This window comes from Lissotriton vulgaris, unplaced genomic scaffold (genome assembly GCF_964263255.1).
Source record: "Lissotriton vulgaris unplaced genomic scaffold, aLisVul1.2 SCAFFOLD_301, whole genome shotgun sequence".
NCBI lineage: Eukaryota > Metazoa > Chordata > Amphibia > Caudata > Salamandridae > Lissotriton > Lissotriton vulgaris.
In genome coordinates, this window is record NW_028244321.1 from 1,780,611 (window position 1) to 1,799,766 (window position 19,156).

The following is a 19,156-nucleotide window of genomic DNA, read 5'->3' on the forward strand; positions in this document are numbered from 1 at the left end:
ATAAACAGAATAGAATATCTGCGCCAGGTGTGTTTATCTGCATTGGTGTCTCATCACAGGCCCACCAGTGTATGTGTGATCTTTGACTCCTGCCAGTTCACAAGCAGGCGGCCAGGAAACGGTTTCAGCCTATCAACCACTGAGGAGATAAAGCCTTTGTATAAGGAATGCGGAAGCAATGAACACATTCAGCCTATCACAGGAGTAGCCCTGAGTGTTCCGAATTATAATTTCTTCATGTCACTGTATGTTATTGAGCCCAAGTTGCTCGCCGTGATCGTATAGTGGTTAGTACTCTGCGTTGTGGCCGCAGCAACCTCGGTTCGAATCCGAGTCACGGCATTGTGGTTGGCAATGTCACGGCAGTTGGGTTTTTCCTTTACAGAATTCCCAAATGTACCAGTTGTTTTTGTAGAATGTCTATTAAAAACAGATCCTTTTCAATATTTAAACGATCTAACGACAAATTATTTAAACACACATGATTATAAGATGTAGGTATACTGTACTTACTGACATAAATTATCGTTCTTGAACATATTTGCGGTAAGGGGAGCGGAGCTCTCCCCCAGGCCAATCAGAATGCAGATGAATGCAGTTGCAGTTGAGTGACCTGTGTTGTGGCTGTCTACAGGGAATGCACATATGTAGCTGTCTCGCAGCCCAATCCAGACATCAATTGAAGACAGGTTTTCATGCAAATAGAGCAGTAAGTGCAGAGAAAGGCTCACTCTCTAAAAATGGCATTTATACAATAGTAAGATTAAATCCAACCTCACCAGTAGATAGGATTTATCAATAAATAAATAAAGCTTCTCCTCTCTGATATGGAATTACCCCCCAAAAAGTATAAGGGAATACCCAATGCTAACCAATGAGAGGGGCAGACCTCACAGTAGTGAAAAATGTAATAGACTGTTTGATACTACTAGGACATACAAACTACCACAGTACATGTCTTACCTTTTACTTACATAGCATGATGCCCCTAGGACTACCTAGGGCCTACCTTAGGGGTTACTGATATGTAATACAATTGGAGTTTAAGGCTTGGCAAGTAGTTTTAAATGCCAAGTCGAAGTGGCAGTACACTGCAGCACAGGCACTGCAGTAGCAGGCTTGAGACAGGTTTGAAATGCTATTTCTTTGGGCGGCACAATCAGTCCCTGGGTATATGGTATACCACTTTACAAGGGGCTTTCAAGTAAATTAAATCTGTCAGTCAGGTATACTCCAATTATACACATGATTAAGGAAGAAGCACGTGCACTTCAGCACTGATTAGTAGCAATAAAGTGATCAGAGTCCTAAGGCCAACAAAAAGATACAGCAAAATGCGGAGGTGAAAAGCAATAAGGTGGGGTTGGGACCACCTTAAGAATGCAAGGTCTAACAAAAACGAACTAAGGATAACATGAGTAAAACATCAGGTTTCTCTACAGCATTAGGTGAGACAAGTGGGCCTTCTTTTATCTTCCATAAATGCAATCTTTCCCGGACCCCTTTATTATATAGCTCTTCAAGGAAAAAATATAAAGCACTTACAAAGGAGCCTCAAATACTCAAAGATGGTAGACTTCTGTAATATGGGCCATATACTAAAAGCAGCACGAAAACAGAGTGCAATAGGGTCCAAAAAACGTGAGTGACCCATGAGAGTATGCATGCAAGCCTATGGTATTCCAAACTAGAGATATACGCATGCAGATTTTGTTTTTAGGAGAGAATGTGCCTGCTGAAAAATACATTATTTTTAAAAAGTGCATTGCAGAATATCAGGAATTTGCTGTGGGACACCTTGAAAACTTGCATACAGATTATGTGCACACGCCTTACAGTCAGTTGTTGTGGTCGAGTGGTTAAGGCGATGGACTAGAAATCCATTGGGGTCTCCCCGTGCAGGTTCAAATCCTGCCGACAACGATAATCTTTTTAACATCGGCTACAATTTCAGAAGATAACCTTTAGTATTTCTTCCATGTCAGTTTTATAAATAGGTGGCTTATTTTGGTGTCACTATTGCCATATCACATATTTATTATCGCTCCCCATTTCATATCTTTGCTATAACTCTCGTCCTTCATTAGCGATGGTGCAAACGCTTCAAATTATTATACCCTGGCTCTCTCGGTCATACCTGTGCATGCACTTGAAACTTACTTTACCAATAAAAGAAGCAAATAGAGAAATAAGATAAAAGTGCTAGCTGGATTAGGCAAACACACTTCATAAAACTGCATTTTCTTTTCTATTCTCCCCCGTGTTACAAGCTTAACTGCTCCCTGTGTAATTTCTCTTAACCTGCTGTTCCTGGAAGAGAATTTCATCTACATGCTCTTTCTGTATTTTTTCCTAGTCTTTTCTTTCCCTTTTCTTAGATTTGTAACTGTTCCTTTACGTGCTCTATTTAGGCGCCATTAATCTCATTTGAGCTCCTTGTACCTGCTGCTGTTTTCTCCACACCTCATACTGTCTTTTCCCTCTTTCTCTCTTTCTCTGCGGTTGGTGGCTACTTTCCAAAGCGTCTGATGCCCCAATGTTCCTTCGTCTTGTTGTCAGACGTGAATTTGAAGAGCAACAAAATTAACAAGCCTTTACCACTCACACATGGCCGGAGTTTATACTTTAATTCAATGAGCAAAGAAAAGTGTGTTGCGGGGCCCCTACGAGCCAGGGTGCTTGCTTATTCATAATTAGGCATGCAGTCATTAGCCACAGCTCTGATTATGGGTCACTGAGGTCAGTTTCAATAATTCCTCAAAAACCTAACCATGCAGTCCCCCCTAACTGTGTAGTTATTTTGCTTTACTGCTGTTTGTGTGATTAGCTGGGAGGAGCTCACGGCAGCATCCTCCCAATAAAAGTGTAGATGGACCGTTCCTTAACTCTTTCTTGCTTCACATACAGATGGCTTGAGGAGGTACAGGGGAGATGCAGGTCTAATAAACAGAATAGAATATCTGCACCAGGTGTGTTTCTCTGCATTGGTGTCCCATCACAGGCCCACCAGTGTATGTGTGATCTTTGACTCCTGCCAGTTCACAAGCAGTCGGCCAGGAAACGGTTTCAGCCTATCAACCACTGAGGAGATAAAGCCTTTGTATAAGGAATGAGGAAGCAATGAACACATTCAGCCTATCACAGGAGTAGCCCTGAGTGTTCCGAATTATAATTTCTTCATGTCACTGTACGTTATTGAGCCCAAGTAGCTCGCCGTGATCGTATAGTGGTTAGTACTCTGCGTTGTGGCCGCAGCAACCTCGGTTTTAATCCGAGTCACGGCATTGTGGTTGGCAATGTCACGGCAGTTGGGTTTTTCCTTTACAGAATTCCCAAATGTACCAGTTGTTTTTGTAAAATGTCTATTAAAAACCGATCCTTTTCAATATTTAAACGATCTAACGACAAATTATTTAAACACACATGATTATAAGATGTAGGTATACTGTACTTACTGACATAAATTATCGTTCTTGAACATATTTGCGGTAAGGGGAGCGGGGCTCTCCCCCAGGCCAATCAGAATGCAGATGAATGCAGTTGCAGTTGAGTGACCTGTGTTGTGGCTGTCTATAGGGAATGCACATATGTAGCTGTCTCGCAGCTCAATCCAGACGTCAATTGAAGACAGGTTTTCATGCAAATAGAGCAGTAAGTGCAGAGAAATGCTCACTCTCTAAAAATGGCATTCATACAATAGTAAGATTAAATCCAACCTCACCAGTAGATAGGATTTATTAATAAATAAATAAAGCTTCTCCTCTCTGATATGGAATTACCCCCCAAAAAGTATAAGGGAATACCCAATGCTAACCTATGAGAGGGGCAGACCTCACAGTAGTGAAAAATGTAATAGACTGTTTGATACTACTAGGACATACAAACTACCACAGTACATGTCTTACCTTTTACTTACATAGCATGATGCCCCTAGGACTACCTAGGGCCTACCTTAGGGGTTACTGATAAGTAATAAAATTGGAGTTTAAGGCTTGGCAAGTAGTTTTAAATGCCAAGTCGAAGTGGCAGTACACTGCAGCACAGGCACTGCAGTAGCAGGCTTGAGACAGGTTTGAAATGCTATTTCTTTGGGCGGCACAATCAGTCCCTGGGTATATGGTATACCACTCTAAAAGGGGCTTTCAAGTAAATTAAATCTGTCAGTCAGGTATACTCCAATTATACACATGATTAGGGAAGAAGCACGTGCACTTCAGCACTGATTAGTAGTGATAAAGTGATCAGAGTCCTAAGGCCAACAAAAAGATACAGCAAAATGCGGAGGTGAAAATCAATAAGGTGGGGTTGGGACCACCTTAAGAATGCAAGGTCTAACAAAAACGAACTAAGGATAACATGAGTAAAACATCAGGTTTCTCTACAGCATTTGGTGAGACAAGTGGGCCTTCTTTTATCTTCCATAAATGAAATCTTTCCCGGACCCCTTTATTATATAGCTCTTCAAGGAAAAAATATAAAGCACTTACAAAGGAGCCTCAAATACTCAAAGATGGTAGACTTCTGTAATATGGGCCATATACTAAAAGCAGCACGAAAACAGAGAGCAATAGGGTCCAAAATACTTGAGTGACCCATGAGAGTATGCATGCAAGGCTATGGTATTCCAAACTAGAGATATACACATGCAATTTTTGTTTTTAGGAGAGAATGTGCCTGCTGAAAAAAACATTATTTTTAAAAAGTGCATTGCAGAATATCAGGAATGTGCTGTGGGACACCTTGAAAACTTGCATACAGATTATGTGCACATGCCTTACAGTCAGTTGTTGTGGTCGAGTGGTTAAGGCGATGGACTAGAAATCCATTGGGGTCTCCCCGTGCAGGTTCAAATCCTGCCGACAACGATAATCTTTTTAACATCGGCTACAATTTCAGAAGATAACCTTTAGTATTTCTTCCATGTCAGTTTTATAAATAGGTGGCTTATTTTGGTGTCACTATTGCCATATCACATATTTATTATCGCTCCCCATTTCATATCTTTGCTATAACTCTCGTCCTTCATTAGCGCTGGTGCAAACGCTTCAAATTATTATACCCTGGCTCTCTCGGTCATACCTGTGCATGCACTTGAAACTTACTTTACCAATAAAAGAAGCAAATAGAGAAATAAGATAAAAGTGCTAGCTGGATTAGGCAAACACACTTCATAAAACTGCATTTTCTTTTCTATTCTCCCCCGTGTTACAAGCTTAACTGCTCCCTGTGTAATTTCTCTTAACCTGCTGTTCCTGGAAGAGAATTTCATCTACATGCTCTTTCTGTATTTTTTCCTAGTCTTTTCTTTCCCTTTTCTTAGATTTGTAACTGTTCCTTTACGTGCTCTATTTAGGCGCCATTAATCTCATTTGAGCTCCTTGTACCTGCTGCTGTTTTCTCCACACCTCATACTGTCTTTTCCCTCTTTCTCTCTTTCTCTGCGGTTGGTGGCTACTTTCCAAAGCGTCTGATGCCCCAATGTTCCTTCGTCTTGTTGTCAGACGTGAATTTGAAGAGCAACAAAATTAACAAGCCTTTACCACTCACACATGGCCGGAGTTTATACTTTAATTCAATGAGCAAAGAAAAGTGTGTTGCGAGGCCCCTACGAGCCAGGGTGCTTGCTTATTCATAATTAGGCATGCAGTCATTAGCCACAGCTCTGATTATGGGTCACTGAGGTCAGTTTCAATAATTCCTCAAAAACCTAACCATGCAGTCCCCCCTAACTGTGTAGTTATTTTGCTTTACTGCTGTTTGTGTGATTAGCTGGGAGGAACTCACGGCAGCATCCTCCCAATAAAAGTGTAGATGGACCGTTCCTTAACTCTTTCTTGCTTCACATACAGATGGCTTGAGGAGGTACAGGGGATATGCAGGTCTAATAAACAGAATAGAATATCTGCACCAGGTGTGTTTCTCTGCATTGGTGTCCCATCACAGGCCCACCAGTGTATGTGTGATCTTTGACTCCTGCCAGTTCACAAGCAGTCGGCCAGGAAACGGTTTCAGCCTATCAACCACTGAGGAGATAAAGCCTTTTTATAAGGAATGAGGAAGCAATGAACACATTCAGCCTATCACAGGAGTAGCCCTGAGTGTTCCGAATTATAATTTCTTCATGTCACTGTACGTTATTGAGCCCAAGTAGCTCGCCGTGATCGTATAGTGGTTAGTACTCTGCGTTGTGGCCGCAGCAACCTCGGTTTTAATCCGAGTCACGGCATTGTGGTTGGCAATGTCACAGCAGTTGGGTTTTTCCTTTACAGAATTCCCAAATGTACCAGTTGTTTTTGTAAAATGTCTATTAAAAACCGATCCTTTTCAATATTTAAACGATCTAACGACAAATTATTTAAACACACATGATTATAAGATGTAGGTATACTGTACTTACTGACATAAATTATCGTTCTTGAACATATTTGCGGTAAGGGGAGCGGGGCTCTTCCCCAGGCCAATCAGAATGCAGATGAATGCAGTTGCAGTTGAGTGACCTGTGTTGTGGCTGTCTACAGGGAATGCACATATGTAGCTGTCTCGCAGCCCAATCCAGACGTCAATTGAAGACAGGTTTTCATGCAAATAGAGCAGTAAGTGCAGAGAAATGCTCACTCTCTAAAAATGGCATTTATACAATAGTAAGATTAAATCCAACCTCACCAGTAGATAGGATTTATTAATAAATAAATAAAGCTTCTCCTCTCTGATATGGAATTACCCCCCAAAAAGTATAAGGGAATACCCAATGCTAACCTATGAGAGGGGCAGACCTCACAGTAGTGAAAAATGTAATAGACTGTTTGATACTACTAGGACATACAAACTACTACAGTACATGTCTTACCTTTTACTTACATAGCATGATGCCCCTAGGACTACCTAGGGCCTACCTTAGGGGTTACTGATATGTAATAAAATTGGAGTTTAAGGCTTGGCAAGTAGTTTTAAATGCCAAGTCGAAGTGGCAGTACACTGCAGCACAGGCACTGCAGTAGCAGGCTTGAGACAGGTTTGAAATGCTATTTCTTTGGGCGGCACAATCAGTCCCTGGGTATATGGTATACCACTCTAAAAGGGGCTTTCAAGTAAATTAAATCTGTCAGTCAGGTATACTCCAATTATACACATGATTAGGGAAGAAGCACGTGCACTTCAGCACTGATTAGTAGCGATAAAGTGATCAGAGTCCTAAGGCCAACAAAAAGATACAGCAAAATGCGGAGGTGAAAAGCAATAAGGTGGGGTTGGGACCACCTTAAGAATGCAAGGTCTAACAAAAACGAACTAAGGATAACATGAGTAAAACATCAGGTTTCTCTATAGCATTTGGTGAGACAAGTGGGCCTTCTTTTATCTTCCATAAATGAAATCTTTCCCGGACCCCTTTATTATATAGCTCTTCAAGGAAAAAATTATAAAGCACTTACAAAGGAGCCTCAAATACTCAAAGATGGTAGACTTCTGTAATATGGGCCATATACTAAAAGCAGCACGAAAACAGAGAGCAATAGGGTCCAAAATACTTGAGTGACCCATGAGAGTATGCATGCAAGGCTATGGTATTCCAAACTAGAGATATACACATGCATTTTTGTTTTTAGGAGAGAATGTGCCTGCTGAAAAAAACATTATTTTTAAAAAGTGCATTGCAGAATATCAGGAATGTGCTGTGGGACACCTTGAAAACTTGCATACAGATTATGTGCACACGCCTTACAGTCAGTTGTTGTAGCCGAGTGGTTAAGGCGATGGACTAGAAATCCATTGGGGTCTCCCCGCGCAGGTTCGAATCCTGCCGACAACGAGAATCTTTTTAACATCGGCTACAATTTCAGAAGTTAACCTTTAGTATTTCTTCCATGTCAGTTTTATAAATAGGTGGCTTATTTTGGTGTCACTATTGCCATATCACATATTTATTATCGCTCCCCCTTTCATATCTTTGCTATAACTCTCGTCCTTCATTAGCGCTGGTGCAAACGCTTCAAATTATTATACCCTGGCTCTCTCGGTCATACCTGTGCATGCACTTGAAACTTACTTTACCAATAAAAGAAGCAAATAGAGAAATAAAATAAAAGTGCTAGCTGGATTAGGCAAACACACTTCATAAAACTGCATTTTCTTTTCTATTCTCCCCCGTGTTACAAGCTTAACTGCTCCCTGTGTAATTTCTCTTAACCTGCTGTCCCTGGAAGAGAATTTCATCTACAAGCTCTTTCTGTGTTTTTTCCTAGTCTTTTCTTTCCCTTTTCTTAGATTTGAACTGTTCCTTTACGTGCTCTATTTATGCGCCATTAATCTAATTTGAGCTCCTTGTACCTGCTGCTGTTTTCTCCACACCTCATACTGTCTTTTCCCTCTTTCTCTCTTTCTCTGCGGTTGGTGGCTACTTTCCAAAGTGTCTGATGCCCCAATGTTCCTTCGTCTTGTTTTCAGACGTGAATTTGAAAAACAACAAAATTAACAAGCCTTTACCACTCACACATGGCAGGAGTTTATACTTTAATTCAATGAGCTAAGAAAAGTGTGTTGCGGGGCCCCTACGAGCCATGGTGCTTGCTTCATCAGAATTAGGCATGCTGTCATTAGCCACAGCTCTGATTATGGGTCACTGAGGTCAGTTTCAATAATTCCTCAAAAACCTAACCATGCAGTCTCCCCTAACTGTGTAGTTATCTTGCTTTACTGCTGTTTGTGTGATTAGCTGGGAGGAGCTCACGGCATCATCCTCCCAATAAAAGTGTAGATGGACCGTTCCTTAACTCTTTCTTGCTTCACATACAGATGGCTTGAGGAGGTACAGGGGAGATGCAGGTCTAATAAACAGAATAGAATATCTACGCCAGGTGTGTTTATCTGCATTGGTGTACCATCACAGGCCCACCAGTGTATGTGTGATCTTTGACTCCTGCCAGTTCACAAGCAGGCGGCCAGGAAACGGTTTCAGCCTATCAACCACTGAGGAGATAAAGCCTTTGTATAAGGAATGAGGAAGCAATGAACACATTCAGCCTATCACAGGAGTAGCCCTGAGTGTTCCGAATTATAATTTCTTCATGTCACTGTACGTTATTGAGCCCAAGTTGCTCGCCGTGATCGTATAGTGGTTAGTACTCTGCGTTGTGGCCGCAGCAACCTCGGTTCGAATCCGAGTCACGGCATTGTGGTTGGCAATGTCTCGGCAGTTGGGTTTTTCCTTTACAGAATTCCCAAATGTACCAGTTGTTTTTGTAAAATGTCTATTAAAAACAGATCCTTTTCAATATTTAAACGATCTAACGACAAATTATTTAAACACACATGATTATAAGATGTAGGTATACTGTACTTACTGACATAAATTATCGTTCTTGAACATATTTGCGGTAAGGGGAGCGGAGCTCTCCCCCAGGCCAATCAGAATGCAGATGAATGCAGTTGCAGTTGAGTGACCTGTGTTGACGCTGTCTACAGGGAATGCACATATGTAGCTGTCTCGCAGCCCAATCCAGACGTCAATTGAAGACAGGTTTTCATGCAAATAGAGCAGTAAGTGCAGAGAAATGCTCACTCTCTAAAAATGGCATTTATACAATAGTAAGATTAAATCCAACCTCACCAGTAGATAGGATTTATCAATAAATAAATAAAGCTTCTCCTCTCTGATATGGAATTACCCCCCAAAAAGTATAAGGGAATACCCAATGCTAACCAATGAGAGGGGCAGACCTCACAGTAGTGAAAAATGTAATAGACTGTTTGATACTACTAGGACATACAAACTACCACAGTACATGTCTTACCTTTTACTTACATAGCATGAAGCCCCTAGGACTACTTAGGGCCTACCTTAGGGGTTACTGATATGTAAAAAAATTGGAATTTAAGGCTTGACAAGTAGTTTTAAATGCCAAGTCGAAGTGGCAGTACACTGCAGCACAGGCACTGCAGTAGCAGGCTTGAGACAGGTTTGAAATGCTATTTCTTTGGGCGGCACAATCAGTCCCTGGGTATATGGTATACCACTTTACAAGGGGCTTTCAAGTAAATTAAATCTGTCAGTCGGGTATACTCCAATTATACACATGATTAAGGAAGAAGCACGTGCACTTCAGCACTGATTAGTAGCGATAAAGTGATCAGAGTCCTAAGGCCAACAAAAAGATATAGCAAAATGCGGAGGTGAAAAGCAATAAGGTGGGGTTGGGACCACCTTAAGAATGCAAGGTCTAACAAAAACGAACTAAGGATAACATGAGTAAAACATCAGGTTTCTCTACAGCATTTGGTGAGACAAGTGGGCCTTCTTTTATCTTCCATAAATGCAATCTTTCCCGGACCCCTTTATTATATAGCTCTTCAAGGAAAAAATATAAAGCACTTACAAAGGAGCCTCAAATACTCAAAGATGGTAGACTTCTGTAATTTGGGCCATATACTAAAAGCAGCACGAAAACAGAGTGCAATAGGGTCCAAAAAACGTGAGTGACCCATGAGAGTATGCATGCAAGCCTATGGTATTCCAAACTAGAGATATACGCATGCAATTTTTGTTTTTAGGAGAGAATGTGCCTGCTGAAAAATACATTATTTTTAAAAAGTGCATTGCAGAATATCAGGAATTTGCTGTGGGACACCTTGAAAACTTGCATACAGATTATGTGCAAACGCCTTACAGTCAGTTGTTGTGGCCGAGTGGTTAAGGCGATGGACTAGAAATCCATTGGGGTCTCCCCGTGCAGGTTCAAATCCTGCCGACAACGATAATCCTTTTAACATCGGCTACAATTTCAGAAGATAACCTTTAGTATTTCTTCCATGTCAGTTTTATAAATAGGTGGCTTATTTTGGTGTCACTATTGCCATATCACATATTTATTATCGCTCCCCATTTCATATCTTTGCTATAACTCTCGTCCTTCATTAGCGCTGGTGCAAACGCTTCAAATTATTATACCCTGGCTCTCTCGGTCATACCTGTGCATGCACTTGAAACTTACTTTACCAATAAAAGAAGCAAATAGAGAAATAAAATAAAAGTGCTAGCTGGATTAGGCAAACACACTTCATAAAACTGCATTTTCTTTTCTATTCTCCCCCGTGTTACAAGCTTAACTGCTCCCTGTGTAATTTCTCTTAACCTGCTGTTCCTGGAAGAGAATTTCATCTACATGCTCTTTCTGTATTTTTTCCTAGTCTTTTCTTTCCCTTTTCTTAGATTTGTAACTGTTCCTTTACGTGCTCTATTTAGGCGCCATTAATCTCATTTGAGCTCCTTGTACCTGCTGCTGTTTTCTCCACACCTCATACTGTCTTTTCCCTCTTTCTCTCTTTCTCTGTGGTTGGTGGCTACTTTCCAAAGCGTCTGATGCCCCAATGTTCCTTCGTCTTGTTGTCAGACGTGAATTTGAAGAGCAACAAAATTAACAAGCCTTTACCACTCACACATGGCCGGAGTTTATACTTTAATTCAATGAGCAAAGAAAAGTGTGTTGCGGGGCCCCTACGAGCCATGGTGCTTGCTTCATCATAATTAGGCATGCAGTCATTAGCCACAGCTCTGATTATGGGTCACTGAGGTCAGTTTCAATAATTCCTCAAAAACCTAACCATGCAGTCCCCCCTAACTGTGTAGTTATTTTGCTTTACTGCTGTTTGTGTGATTAGCTGGGAGGAGCTCACGGCAGCATCCTCCCAATAAAAGTGTAGATGGACCGTTCCTTAACTCTTTCTTGCTTCACATACAGATGGCTTGAGGAGGTACAGGGGAGATGCAGGTCTAATAAACAGAATAGAATATCTGCACCAGGTGTGTTTCTCTGCATTGGTGTCCCATCACAGGCCCACCAGTGTATGTGTGATCTTTGACTCCTGCCAGTTCACAAGCAGTCGGCCAGGAAACGGTTTCAGCCTATCAACCACTGAGGAGATAAAGCCTTTGTATAAGGAATGAGGAAGCAATGAACACATTCAGCCTATCACAGGAGTAGCCCTGAGTGTTCCGAATTATAATTTCTTCATGTCACTGTACGTTATTGAGCCCAAGTAGCTCGCCGTGATCGTATAGTGGTTAGTACTCTGCGTTGTGGCCGCAGCAACCTCGGTTTTAATCCGAGTCACGGCATTGTGGTTGGCAATGTCACGACAGTTGGGTTTTTCCTTTACAGAATTCCCAAATGTACCAGTTGTTTTTGTAAAATGTCTATTAAAAACAGATCCTTTTCAATATTTAAACGATCTAACGACAAATTATTTAAACACACATGATTATAAGATGTAGGTATACTGTACTTACTGACATAAATTATCGTTCTTGAACATATTTGCGGTAAGGGGAGCGGGGCTCTACCCCAGGCCAATCAGAATGCAGATGAATGCAGTTGCAGTTGAGTGACCTGTGTTGTGGCTGTCTACAGGGAATGCACATATGTAGCTGTCTCGCAGCCCAATCCAGACGTCAATTGAAGACAGGTTTTCATGCAAATAGAGCAGTAAGTGCAGAGAAATGCTCACTCTCTAAAAATGGCATTTATACAATAGTAAGATTAGATCCAACCTCACCAGTAGATAGGATTTATCAATAAATAAATAAAGCTTCTCCTCTCTGATATGGAATTACCCCCCAAAAAGTATAAGGGAATACCGAATGCTAACCAATGAGAGGGGCAGACCTCACAGTAGTGAAAAATGTAATAGACTGTTTGATACTACTAGGACATACAAACTACCACAGTACATGTCTTACCTTTTACTTACATAGCATGATGCCCCTAGGACTACTTAGTGCCTACCTTAGGGGTTACTGATATGTAATAAAATTGGAGTTTAAGGCTTGGCAAGTAGTTTTAAATGCCAAGTCGAAGTGGCAGTACACTGCAGCACAGGCACTGCAGTGGCAGGCTTGAGACAGGTTTGAAATGCTATTTCTTTGGGCGGCACAATCAGTCCCTGGGTATATGGTATACCACTTTACAAGGGGCTTTCAAGTAAATTAAATCTGTCAGTCAGGTATACTCCAATTATACACATGATTAGGGAAGAAGCACGTGCACTTCAGCACTGATTAGTAGCGATAAAGTGATCAGAGTCCTAAGGCCAACAAAAAGATACAGCAAAATGCGGAGGTGAAAAGCAATAAGGTGGGGTTGGGACCACCTTAAGAATGCAAGGTCTAACAAAAACGAACTAAGGATAACATGAGTAAAACATCAGGTTTCTCTACAGCATTTGGTGAGACAAGTGGGCCTTCTTTTATCTTCCATAAATGCAATCTTTCCCGGACCCCTTTATTATATAGCTCTTCAAGGAAACAATATAAAGCACTTACAAAGGAGCCTCAAATACTCAAAGATGGTAGACTTCTGTAATATGGGCCATATACTAAAAGCAGCACGAAAACAGAGTGCAATAGGGTCCAAAAAACTTGAGTGACCCATGAGAGTATGCATGCAAGCCTATGGTATTCCAAACTAGAGATATACGCATGCAATTTTTGTTTTTAGGTGAGAATGTGCCTCCTGAAAAAAACATTATTTTTAAAAAGTGCATTGCAGAATATCAGGAATGTGCTGTGGGACACCTTGAAAACTTGCATACAGATTATGTGCACACCCCTTGCAGTCAGTTGTTGTGTCCGAGTGGTTAAGGCGATGGACTAGAAAAACATTGGGGTCTACCCGCGCAGGTTCGAATCCTGCCGACAACGAGAATCTTTTTAACATCGGCTACAATTTCAGAAGTTAACCTTTAGTATTTCTTCCATGTCAGTTTTATAAATAGGTGGCTTATTTTGGTGTCACTATTGCCATATCACATATTTATTATCGCTCCCCCTTTCATATCTTTGCTATAACTCTCGTCCTTCATTAGCGCTGGTGCAAACGCTTCAAATTATCATACCCTGGCTCTCTCGGTCATACCTGTGCATGCACGTGAAACTTACTTTACCAATAAAAGAAGCAAATAGAGAAATAAAATAAAAGTGCTAGCTGGATTAGGCAAACACACTTCATAAAACTGCATTTTCTTTTCTATTCTCCCCCGTGTTACAAGCTTAACTGCTCCCTGTGTAATTTCTCTTAACCTGCTGTCCCTGGAAGAGAATTTCATCTACAAGCTCTTTCTGTGTTTTTTCCTAGTCTTTTCTTTCCCTTCTTAGATTTGAACTGTTCCTTTACGTGCTCTATTTATGCGCCATTAATCTCATTTGAGCTCCTTGTACCTGCTGCTGTTTTCTCCACACCTCATACTGTCTTTTCCCTCTTTCTCTCTTTCTCTGCAGTTGGTGGCTACTTTCCAAAGCGTCTGATGCCCCAATGTTCCTTCGTCTTGTTGTCAGACGTGAATTTGAAAAGCAACAAAATTAACAAGCCTTTACCACTCACACATGGCAGGAGTTTATACTTTAATTCAATGAGCTTAGAAAAGTGTGTTGTGGGGCCCCTACGAGCCATGGTTCTTGCTTCATCATAATTAGGCATGCAGTCATTAGCCACAGCTCTGATTATGGGTCACTGAGGTCAGTTTCAATAATTCCTCAAAAACCTAACCATGCAGTCCCCCCTAACTGTGTAGTTATCTTGCTTTACTGCTGTTTGTGTGATTAGCTGGGAGGAGCTCACGGCAGCATCCTCCCAATAAAAGTGTAGATGGACCGTTCCTTAACTCTTTCTTGCTTCACATACAGATGGCTTGAGGAGGTACAGGGGAGATGCAGGTCTAATAAACAGAATAGAATATCTGCGCCAGGTGTGTTTCTCTGCATTGGTGTCCCATCACAGGCCCACCAGTGTATGTGTGATCTTTGACTCCTGCCAGTTCACAATCAGGCGGCCAGGAAACGGTTTCAGCCTATCAACCACTGAGGAGATAAAGCCTTTGTATAAGGAATGAGGAAGCAATGAACACATTCAGCCTATCACAGGAGTAGCCCTGAGTGTTCCAAATTATAATTTCTTCATGTCACTGTACGTTATTGAGCCCAAGTAGCTCGCCGTGATCGTATAGTGGTTAGTACTCTGCGTTGTGGCCGCAGCAACCTCGGTTCGAATCCGAGTCACGGCATTGTGGTTGGCAATGTCACGGCAGTTTGGTTTTTCCTTTACAGAATTCCCAAGTGTACCAGTTGTTTTTGTAAAATGTCTATTAAAAACAGATCCTTTTCAATATTTAAACGATCTAACAACAAATTATTTAAACACACATGATTATAAGATGTAGGTATACTGTACTTACTGACATAAATTATCGTTCTTGAACATATTTGCGGTAAGGGGAGCGGAGCTCTCCCCCAGGCCAATCAGAATGCAGATGAATGCAGTTGCAGTTGAGTGACCTGTGTTGTGGCTGTCTACAGGGAATGCACATATGTAGCTGTCTCGCAGCCCAATCCAGACGTCAATTAAAGACAGGTTTTCATGCAAATAGAGCAGTAAGTGCAGAGAAATGCTCACTCTCTAAAAATGGCATTTATACAATAGTAAGATTAAATCCAACCTCACCAGTAGATAGGATTTATCAATAAATAAATAAAGCTTCTCCTCTCTGATATGGAATTACCCCCCAAAAAGTATAAGGGAATACCCAATGCTAACCTATGAGAGGGGCAGACCTCACAGTAGTGAAAAATGTAATAGACTGTTTGATACTACTAGGACATACAAACTACAACAGTACATGTCTTACCTTTTACTTACATAGCATGATGCCCCTAGGACTACTTAGGGCCTACCTTAGGGGTTACTGATATGTAATAAAATAGGAGTTTAAGGCTTGGCAAGTAGTTTTAAATGCCAAGTCGAAGTGGCAGTACACTGCAGCACAGGCACTGCAGTAGCAGGCTTGAGACAGGTTTGAAATGCTATTTCTTTGGGCGGCACAATCAGTCCCTGGGTATATGGTATACCACTTTACAAGGGGCTTTCAAGTAAATTAAATCTGTCAGTCAGGTATACTCCAATTATACACATGATTAGGGAAGAAGCACGTGCACTTCAGCACTGAATAGTAGCAATAAAGTGATCAGAGTCCTAAGGCCAACAAAAAGATACTGCAAAATGCGGAGGTGAAAATCAATAAGGTGGGGTTGGGACCACCTTAAGAATGCAAGGTCTAACAAAAACGAACTAAGGATAACATGAGTAAAACATCAGGTTTCTCTACAGCATTTGGTGAGACAAGTGGGCCTTCTTTTATCTTCCATAAATGAAATCTTTCCCGGACCCCTTTATTATATAGCTCTTCAAGGAAAAAATATAAAGCACTTACAAAGGAGCCTCAAATACTCAAAGATGGTAGACTTCTGTAATATGGGCCATATACTAAAAGCAGCACGAAAACAGAGAGCAATAGGGTCCAAAATACTTGAGTGACCCATGAGAGTATGCATGCAAGGCTATGGTATTCCAAACTAGAGATATACACATGCAATTTTTGTTTTTAGGAAAGAAAGTGCCTGCTGAAAAAAACATTATTTTTAAAAAGTGCATTGCAGAATATCAGGAATGTGCTGTGGGACACCTTGAAAACTTGCATACAGATTATGTGCACACGCCTTACAGTCAGTTGTTGTGGTCGAGTGGTTAAGGCGATGGACTAGAAATCCATTGGGGTCTCCCCGTGCATGTTCAAATCCTGCCGACAACGATAATCTTTTTAACATCGGCTACAATTTCAGAAGATAACCTTTAGTATTTCTTCCATGTCAGTTTTATAAATAGGTGGCTTATTTTGGTGTCACTATTGCCATATCACATATTTATTATCGCTCCCCATTTCATATCTTTGCTATAACTCTCGTCCTTCATTAGCGCTGGTGCAAACGCTTCAAATTATTATACCCTGGCTCTCTCGGTCATACCTGTGCATGCACTTGAAACTTACTTTACCAATAAAAGAAGCAAATAGAGAAATAAGATAAAAGTGCTAGCTGGATTAGCCAAACACACTTCATAAAACTGCATTTTCTTTTCTATTCTCCCCCGTGTTACAAGCTTAACTGCTCCCTGTGTAATTTCTCTTAACCTGCTGTTCCTGGAAGAGAATTTCATCTACATGCTCTTTCTGTATTTTTTCCTAGTCTTTTCTTTCCCTTTTCTTAGATTTGTAACTGTTCCTTTACGTGCTCTATTTAGGCGCCATTAATCTCATTTGAGCTCCTTGTACCTGCTGCTGTTTTCTCCACACCTCATACTGTCTTTTCCCTCTTTCTCTCTTTCTCTGCGGTTGGTGGCTACTTTCCAAAGCGTCTGATGCCCCAATGTTCCTTCGTCTTGTTGTCAGACGTGAATTTGAAGAGCAACAAAATTAACAAGCCTTTACCACTCACACATGGCCGGAGTTTATACTTTAATTCAATGAGCAAAGAAAAGTGTGTTGCGGGGCCCCTACGAGCCAGGGTGCTTGCTTATTCATAATTAGGCATGCAGTCATTAGCCACAGCTCTGTTTATGGGTCACTGAGGTCAGTTTCAATAATTCCTCAAAAACCTAACCATGCAGTCCCCCCTAACTGTGTAGTTATTTTGCTTTACTGCTGTTTGTGTGATTAGCTGGGAGGAACTCACGGCAGCATCCTCCCAATAAAAGTGTAGATGGACCGTTCCTTAACTCTTTCTTGCTTCACATACAGATGGCTTGAGGAGGTACAGGGGAGATGCAGGTCTAATAAACAGAATAGAATATCTGCACCAGGTGTGTTTCTCTGCATTGGTGTCCCATCACAGGCCCACCAGTGTATGTGTGATCTTTGACTCCTGCCAGTTCACAAGCAGTCGGCCAGGAAACGGTTTCAGCCTATCAACCACTGAGGAGATAAAGCCTTTGTATAAGGAATGAGGAAGCAATGAACACATTCAGCCTATCACAGGAGTAGCCCTGAGTGTTCCGAATTATAATTTCTTCATGTCACTGTACGTTATTGAGCCCAAGTAGCTCGCCGTGATCGTATAGTGGTTAGTACTATGCGTTGTGGCCGCAGCAACCTCGGTTTTAATCCAAGTCACGGCATTGTGGTTGGCAATGTCACGGCAGTTGGGTTTTTCCTTTACAGAATTCCCAAATGTACCAGTTGTTTTTGTAAAATGTCTATTAAAAACCGATCCTTTTCAATATTTAAACGATCTAACGACAAATTATTTAAACACACATGATTATAAGATGTAGGTATACTGTACTTACTGACATAAATTATCGTTCTTGAACATATTTGCGGTAAGGGGAGCGGGGCTCTCCCCCAGGCCAATCAGAATGCAGATGAATGCAGTTGCAGTTGAGTGACCTGTGTTGTGGCTGTCTACAGGGAATGCACATATGTAGCTGTCTCGCAGCCCAATCCAGACGTCAATTGAAGACAGGTTTTCATGCAAATAGAGCAGTAAGTGCAGAGAAATGCTCACTCTCTAAAAATGGCATTTATACAATAGTAAGATTAAATCCAACCTCACCAGTAGATAGGATTTATTAATAAATAAATAAAGCTTCTCCTCTCTGATATGGAATTACCCCCCAAAAAGTATAAGGGAATACCCAATGCTAACCTATGAGAGGGGCAGACCTCACAGTAGTGAAAAATGTAATAGACTGTTTGATACTACTAGGACATACAAACTACTACAGTACATGTCTTACCTTTTACTTACATAGCATGATGCCCCTAGGACTACCTAGTACCTACCTTAGGGGTTACTGATATGTAATAAAATTGGAGTTTAAGGCTTGGCAAGTAGTTTTAAATGCCAAGTCGAAGTGGCAGTACACTGCAGCACAGGCACTGCAGTAGCAGGCTTGAGACAGGTTTGAAATGCTATTTCTTTGGGCGGCACAATCAGTCCCTGGGTATATGGTATACCACTCTAAAAGGGGCTTTCAAGTAAATTAAATCTGTCAGTCAGGTATACTCCAATTATACACATGATTAGGGAAGAAGCACGTGCACTTCAGCACTGAATAGTAGCAATAAAGTGATCAGAGTCCTAAGGCCAACAAAAAGATACTGCAAAATGCGGAGGTGAAAATCAATAAGGTGGGGTTGGGACCACCTTAAGAATGCAAGGTCTAACAAAAACGAACTAAGGATAACATGAGTAAAACATCAGGTTTCTCTACAGCATTTGGTGAGACAAGTGGGCCTTCTTTTATCTTCCATAAATGAAATCTTTCCCGGACCCCTTTAT

At 41.2% G+C, this 19,156-nt stretch overlaps 7 non-coding genes across 7 annotated transcripts; all 7 read left to right on the forward strand.

Moving 5' to 3' along the window:
* The first annotated feature begins 270 nt into the window (after positions 1–270).
* TRNAH-GUG (transfer RNA histidin (anticodon GUG)) lies at positions 271–342 on the forward strand. The gene has a single exon. It is a non-coding gene; the product is annotated as a tRNA-His (tRNA).
* A 1,499-nt stretch (positions 343–1,841) lies between these two features.
* Positions 1,842–1,923, forward strand: TRNAS-AGA (transfer RNA serine (anticodon AGA)). Its single transcript has one exon. It is a non-coding gene; the product is annotated as a tRNA-Ser (tRNA).
* Positions 1,924–4,783: 2,860 nt separating this feature from the next.
* Positions 4,784–4,865, forward strand: TRNAS-AGA (transfer RNA serine (anticodon AGA)). The gene has a single exon. It is a non-coding gene; the product is annotated as a tRNA-Ser (tRNA).
* A 2,860-nt stretch (positions 4,866–7,725) lies between these two features.
* TRNAS-AGA (transfer RNA serine (anticodon AGA)) lies at positions 7,726–7,807 on the forward strand. The gene has a single exon. It is a non-coding gene; the product is annotated as a tRNA-Ser (tRNA).
* A 1,288-nt stretch (positions 7,808–9,095) lies between these two features.
* On the forward strand, positions 9,096–9,167 carry TRNAH-GUG (transfer RNA histidin (anticodon GUG)). Its single transcript has one exon. It is a non-coding gene; the product is annotated as a tRNA-His (tRNA).
* A 1,499-nt stretch (positions 9,168–10,666) lies between these two features.
* TRNAS-AGA (transfer RNA serine (anticodon AGA)) lies at positions 10,667–10,748 on the forward strand. Its single transcript has one exon. It is a non-coding gene; the product is annotated as a tRNA-Ser (tRNA).
* Positions 10,749–14,976: 4,228 nt separating this feature from the next.
* Positions 14,977–15,048, forward strand: TRNAH-GUG (transfer RNA histidin (anticodon GUG)). Its single transcript has one exon. It is a non-coding gene; the product is annotated as a tRNA-His (tRNA).
* Positions 15,049–19,156: the final 4,108 nt, after the last annotated feature.